Source organism: Schistocerca nitens, chromosome 3 (assembly GCF_023898315.1).
Source record: "Schistocerca nitens isolate TAMUIC-IGC-003100 chromosome 3, iqSchNite1.1, whole genome shotgun sequence".
Classification (NCBI taxonomy): Eukaryota; Metazoa; Arthropoda; class Insecta; order Orthoptera; family Acrididae; genus Schistocerca; species Schistocerca nitens.
The window spans coordinates 649,932,358-649,939,838 of NC_064616.1; the positions used below are offsets into that span (position 1 = coordinate 649,932,358).

At 44.2% G+C, this 7,481-nt stretch overlaps 1 non-coding gene across 1 annotated transcript; it reads left to right on the forward strand.

Moving 5' to 3' along the window:
- The first annotated feature begins 424 nt into the window (after positions 1-424).
- Trnar-gcg (transfer RNA arginine (anticodon GCG)) lies at positions 425-499 on the forward strand. Its single transcript has one exon. It is a non-coding gene; the product is annotated as a tRNA-Arg (tRNA).
- Positions 500-7,481: the final 6,982 nt, after the last annotated feature.

Genomic DNA, 7,481 nt, shown 5'->3' on the forward strand with positions numbered 1-7,481 from the left:
TGTATTGTGGGAGCAGCATAGTTTAAACCACGCAATGACCAGCTTTCTATGAGGCAATGGATCGAAACATGTTAAAGTGGGTTTAGCACCTGAAACAGACCTCAGAGTCGTGGTGGAAAACAAAATATATGGCGGTGTACATAGCTGTAGTCATACACTTCTTGGATGTGTTACAGTAGTAAATAAAAAACGATGTAGCAAACTGCTTATGAAACAACACAGGGTTGAGATTTTCACTCTGCAGCGGAGTGTGCACTGTTATGAAACTTCCTGGCAGATTAAAACTGTGTGCCCGACCGAGACTCGAACTCGGGACCTTTGCCTTTCGCAGGCAAGTGCTCTACCAACTGAGCTACCGAGGCACGACTCACGCCCAGTCCTCACAGCTGGCAGAAGTAAAGCTGTGAGGACCGGGCGTGAGTCGTGCTTCGGTAGCTCAGTTGGTAGAGCACTTGCCTGCGAAAGGCAAGGGTCCCGAGTTCGAGTCTCGGTCGGGCACACAGTTTTAATCTGCCAGGAAGTTTCAACACAGGGCTGCTCTCTTGTGATCGATAGTCTCCTCCTACAATACATGTGATAAAATTTTACGCCAGTTTGTGCAAGCAACTCTGAACATTGGCCACAAGCTCCAATGGACCAGAACCTGTATATGTAATAGGCATCACATATACCTGATGTCAGCATGCAGACAGTATTTGTTTTCAAAATATCACAAGAGAGGGTCGCTATAATCTTCTCAAGTTCTCTACTGGGTGACGTTAGCAGAGTTTCTATAGCTTGTAGTTTTTCTCTGTTGGATGATACAAAATAACAGGCATGAAGAGAATGTTTGATCACAGACATAAATGCACCCGGAGGGACTTAGATCTCCTTCCGACTGCAGTACCTGTTTGTAGTTTGAAATGCACACCAATGCAATATCAAAATCCTCATCCTTCTTCCAGTTCCTGTTTTATGTTGAGTCTTCCTAAATTTCTTGATAAGAAACACCACCGTAACTGCTCATTCTGTCTTTTCTACTACCTAGTGTTACAGGAGAAAGCTTTATTTGGCACTTGCCTTACACAGAGTACACGGTTCACAGAGCTATGACAACATATTTCCATTTCCACTAAGTGGTCAAAATACAGGCCTGTCACGTTAACTCAGCTCACCTTGTTTCTCCACAGGTGCAGAAGGTGGTAGATATAGCGCTCTCCAACTTCCACTCAGTTCCGACGTAAGTTGGGACTGTCACATGGACAAAGATGCAGGGAGGTCGGGGCAGAGACTGAGGAACAGTAACAAGATGAAGAGGGGCTGTCAAAAACCACGTTGGAGTGGTGGTGTATGGGATACTTAGCAGACAGGTTCGAAAAAGGCGACTTGCTTCGAGATATGAGCGTGACACGAATATGATTCATCAGTGGCTGTAATGATTCAAAGACATCTCAATTGGATCCGACGCAAGTATGTGGTTGAATGGAGAGACTTGATTCCAAATTGCAGACAACATTTCTACCAGAAAGCATAACACTATGGATCTGAGAAACTGGACTTCCATCTACTGTCGCATTTTTTAAAGTGATTTCTTACATAGCACTCCAGCTACTGTATGTGATCATAATCAACGATCATCCTCCCTCACCTATACCCCATGGATATATCGCAAAACCTTTGTTACACTGTCTACATGGTATCGAGATAGAACGTGCCACAAATACTGTTTGTTAACATGGAATATATCTAGCAATGGCATGAGGGAGTTGCAAATATCGGGTTAATACCACGTTCCTTAGCCGAATCGCTGTCTAAATTCGATGAGATGGGTGATTTTATTACGAACTTAAGCCACTAGTGAAGTGCACCCGCACTTTCGGTCTTTAAAATTCACCCTGCGACCATCGTCTACATTCAGTGTCACGGTATTTTGGGTGGAAGACCACTTCATTTGGAAGCCATATCATATCTCGATTTATAAAGCATGTATAGTTTTTATTATGGATATCGTTAGCTATACTTGTGTGTGCCTGTAGAACCAAGACTGCGTTTTATGCAGGGTGACAGTAACATGGTCGTTGCGATCGTGTTTTTAACAACTGGTCGCTTAAAAGACGATTATGTCTCACTTCCTAAGACACATTGGCACCACTCGCAAGAAAAATTTGTATTTTCACTCATTATTGTTTGGCGTCACCAGCATTCAGTTATTGGCGAAGTATTGTACTTAGTAGGGAAAGTGTGATAGATTGATTGTGATCGGCAGGCGTATAAAGTTTATGTTTGGGTATAAAGTTACTGTGGTCATTGTTCTGACATATGCAAAAAAAAAAAAAAAAAGCTGTGTCTGGTCATATGGGAGGTCTGGATTTGACATGGGAGATTATGATTTCAGCACACTATTAGCTCTTTAAGGTGGATGAAAGATTTTATGTGGAGAATTATGTCCAGTCATAAGAAAGATATATTGATATTTCCAGAGCCACAGCCATCAGGAGGAGTTGTTTCCGATACTTCACTCATTGTCGAATTTCATCAGATTGGAGCTACAGTCGTAACACTTACTTGTAATTACAGTGATAAATATGTGGCTTGTTTCCTATGATGACACCGTTTGACATGTGGGACACGTGGCCGAGGTAGCCCGTGGCTGGTACGAATGGGCATTTGCTGCGTAAGGCTCTCGCGAACGGCACGTACAAAGAAAAGTTCTGGCCAGCCGGCTAGTCAGTTCAACTGAGTTTTTGACCGCAGCTGCAGGGGCAGTTCGTGGCTGAGGCACGCTCTGGGTAACTGAATAGCGAACTAATACTTAGTATGTGCTGGGCTGTATCCACAATTGCGTGTGTTGCATGTATTCTCCGTGGAAAATTGAGCGATTCAATATCGATCAATGACAAATGTTGGCGCTGGATATATTGATCACATCCAAACTGGTACCAGTCCAACCATCTCCAGATGCCCTGCATGGCCTGGGTGGTGCACTCTGGCATATACGCATGTGATCTGCGGCAAATAGTGCTGTGTGAGTGTCTGACCTGGGGCGCTGCATGAGGGCATTGGGACACGAGCACATGGTATGTACAAATGTTTCAGCAATATCAAACATCTAGCAGTGACAACTACTGCTAAGAACTGGATCATGGTATATGTGTGTCGTGTTTAGTGCTTCTCAATACATCTTAGTGGACTCTGTCTTGCAGTGGTGCTTGCTGTTGTCTCTATCCTGTCATGCAGAAGACCCTTCCCTCTCTTCCTCCCACTTCAGTCCGGATTGCGCTGCTGTTATAGTTGCAGGTTTGAATCCTACCTCGGGTATGGATGTGTGTGATGTCCTTAGGTTAGTTAGGCCTTAGTAGTTCTAAGTCTAGGGGACTGATGACCTCAGATGTTAAGTCCCATAGTGCTCAGAGCCATTTCAACCATCTCCTCCTCCCAAGGGCGTACCCAGGGTCTGAATTAGGGGGGAGGGGGGGGGCAGGTCATACTAGTCTCAGGAAACAAGGACTCGAGACAACATACAGCACTTCTTATTAAATAAAACAGTAAACCAGTGAAAATCTGCTTTTAACAAACATTTTAAATACAAGCATGCACCTGTACAATCCGAGAAAACATGCAGCATTTCTTATTAAATAAAACAGTAAACTAGTGAGAAACTGCGAATATCTTCTAGGGGGGGGGGGCAGCTGCCCCCCCCCCTGCGCCTCGCTGGGTACGCCCATGCCTCCTCCTCTTCCTCCTCCTCCTCCTGCTCCTGATCCTCCTTGCAGATGTAGTGGAGAGGATCAATTTAGGAATTCTGTAGTGCTTGAAGAATTCAATCGCGAAGTCAAATTCCTGGTCGATAGAAATCTCCGACATCTGGCCATGATAACTACTACTACTACAGATTGGATTGTGGTTTACGTATGTCGTGTTTACTGGTTTTCAATGCATCACAGTGGACCCAGTGGTATTTATTGTTGTCTCTGTCTCATCACGCAGTAGGCCCTTCTTCCACCTCCTGCTCATTCTTCGTCCTGGTGTAGCTGAGAGGGTTATATAGTGCTTTAAAAACACAAGTGCAACATTAAATTCCCGATTGATTATTTTATTGTTTCCGATAGTAGTAGTGCAAGCACACACACTAGTCCTACCCCTTCGCAGGTCGTTTAAGGACATAGCATGCAACGGAACTGAAATTTAAAATTTTCAGCTACCCCCCCCCCCCCCCCCCCCCAAGTAATGGACTTCCTACCAAATGACCTAACTGCCGATAGGAGGCAAGGGAAAAAAAAGGTCCAGTAGGGTTTGGAGACCAGGTGGTTGCGGGATCAGAGCCCGCCAATAGTATACAAAGAAAAATTGTTCCACAAGAAGTGTATAGATTTACTTAATTAGTCAATCATTCTGATAGAGTGAGGGAATATTTCCAAGACATCCACAGCTGGTAAATGCTGCTTTGTTTGTGGTTCGGTCCGATCGCGACCGACGGCACACTACAGGATGTGGCCACTCGAGATGGAGTGGAGGTGGTTTCCTAGACACCACTATCAAAGGGCTGCTGCCACTTGACGCTTTGTTCGGGGTATTAGCGCGGTCCAGGGCCGGCTGCGGTGGTACAAGCCGGCGCTGTGTGTGGGCCATTGGACAGTGGACGGCATATGCTTCAGAATCGAAAAATTTTTAAGAGTGTAATTACGTGCGGTGAGTTGTGTTGACGGTATTCATTGAGCGATCGGAATAAAAAAAAGCACCGCAATTGTTTAAATATTCCTCAAAATGTTTAAATAAATAGTAATGCACACACTGCATTCAATTTCCTAACAAATTCTTTAAATAAATAAATAAACTATATTCAAAACACTGCCTTGTATCCCACAAATTGTTTAAGTAACCAATACTCCACACATTGTCTTGTTTACTAGATTTTTTTTAAACAAAATTCCATGTGCTGCAATCGATTTCCTGCCAAACAGCCAATCAACTGAGTTTTTTTCCCATCAATTGTCAGGTGGGGGAGAGGAGGTGGGGGGTGGGGGATTTCTCAGAGGGTGAGGGGTTAGTTAATTGATCTATTTAATTATTTAGTCAATTAATTTGATATCAAAAGTGTGCTTGTAGCGGCAAGGGGAGTTCCCTGGGGGGTGGGGAAGGAGGAGGGGGAGGGGAAGGGGTTTCTTGGAAGGATGGGTTATCCCCAAGGGGTCATAATCCACTTAGCAGAACAATAGGTTAAGGACCTGTTAATCAAAACAGAGCAGTAGGTTTGCCCCTGAATGTATGCTTACCCCTGATGTAGGCAACCCGACCTAACTAATTGCGGTCGTGCTCTTTGCCTCACTACTGATTCACAGGAATGATAATGGGAAACATGTGTTAAGCAAGCAGGTGTTTAACATAAGATTTTTGAGGGTTATGTTTGGTGTAGTCAGGGTGATTGGCTAGTCTTTTGCAGTTCCGTGGTAAGGCAAAGGAGTATTATTTTCAGTGAGCAATGTTGGATCAGTGTAACTAGTGAGGTCATTTTGCACCATGTGTAGAGTCAGTCACATGGAGTTCCCAATAAATCTCGATGTAACTAGTAGGAATGGAAAGGCGGAATGCAGTACAGTAGGAACTGTGGAAGGTAGAAAGAACAAGTTTTTATTAGACACAGGTGCATGTGTGTCTGTGGCAGGAATGGACCTCATGGGTAAGAGGCGATTAAACGCTCCATGTTCTAATTTACGTGGGGTTGGTGGTAGTAATGTGAAATCTTTGGATTCAGCAATGGTGGATTTTCAGATGGGGACTTAACGTTTTAGGTGACATGTAGAATTTGTGCTTCAAGAAAGTGATGATTACTGCTTGATGTTGGGAATGGGCCTTCTGACAACACAATATGACAAAACTGACCTCAGGCGGCGTGTAGTTGAACTTAGAGGGCACCATTTCCACTATGGGAGACAACCGCTAGTGTAGGTGCAAGGTGCACCATTCTTAAGGGGGGAATCACTTAAACTGTAGGCAAAACCTCTAAGGATTAATTCGCATATTATTGTGCTGCAAGGTATCAGGGAGTTGGTCTGGATAAATATGGGATCGGAATGGCCTGTTAATCCACTGTGCTTGGTAAAACTGCTGGCAGGAAATGGTGTATTAGACGTATCACGTTGCTTTGTAACGGGAAACATAATATGCGTATGGGAGGGATTGGAATGGAAAGAAGTATCTGTGAATTTAGATAATTTTGGCGCCAATGAAATGCAGCTCAACAAGGGAATTTTGGAAGGTAATTTAGAAGTCCCTGATGATGTGGGTAGAGGCTCAGTCATTACACACCAGGACAGGGTGCCAGCCAACGATAAAGCTGTATTGCGTAGGAAGTTACAGGATCTTAGATGTAAGGGTAGATTAGAGATGAAGAAATTATTGTTCGAATTTAAGGATTTGTTTTTCCCTCAATACCTTTTACTAGCAATGCCTGTAATGCAACACTGTGTCCCTACAGGAGCTGAGTCGGTGCAGTTGAAAAACGCACAGGAGGAGCTAGATAGGATGAGGAGGGAGAAGGGGGTTGCGGAATGGGAGCTGGCTGTTGGCAAGAGATCTGCTAGGAGAAGAAGATTTTCAGATAGTTTTACTATTGGTGTTTACAATAGATATGACCAACTGTCAGAGTCTAGTGGAGAGGAATCTCTAGTAGCTGTAGATGTAGGAAGTATGCAGCAGACCTCAGTAGTTACTGTGCCTAGAACAGTTGCAAAGTCGAAGAGGAAGAAGAAGGTTCTGCTGTTAGGTAGTTCTCATGGCAGAGGTGTAGGCCAGCAGTTGCAGGAAGTTTTGGGGAGTGAGTACCAAGTCACCAGCATTGTGAAGCCTAATGCAGGGTTGGCTCAGGTGACTGTTAACATAGAGGGGTTATGTAGGGATTTTACTAAAGAGGATCAGGTAGTGATTGTGGGTGGGGCTGGTAATAGTATTGGCAGGGATGGGGAGTATAACATAGATGGTGACCTGGAAAAGATAGCCACTCAGACTGGCAACACGAATGTGCATTTCGTGGAACTGTTTCAGCGTCACGATCTGCCTCATCTTAATACAGCCGTCAGGCGTAATAACATGATACTTGGGGGTGCACTGATGACAGAAAGCATGGGTCACATTTCAGTGGTGTCAGTGGAGTCTATCAGCAGGACGGGTTTCACTAGACATGGCCTGCACCTCAACAGGTATGGGAAGGGGAGGTTGGCAAAGCTTATAGGTGACAGCATAGGTGGGGTTGGTGGGATCACTCTTGGGAAAATTCCTGCAGTAGTGGGTGTTAGAGCTGCACCTTTTTTAGATTGAAGTCAGCTGATAGGTATTCCTGCTTAAGGGAAGTCTCTCTAACAAGGGAATCACTTTTGACAAAGCTTAGGTATCCGAGTAATGAGGGAATTAGTATATTTCATCAAAATATACAAGGTATTAGAGATAAAGTTAGTGAACTGCTTATAGATGTTGACTCTGAAATTATTGGTATATCTGAACACTTC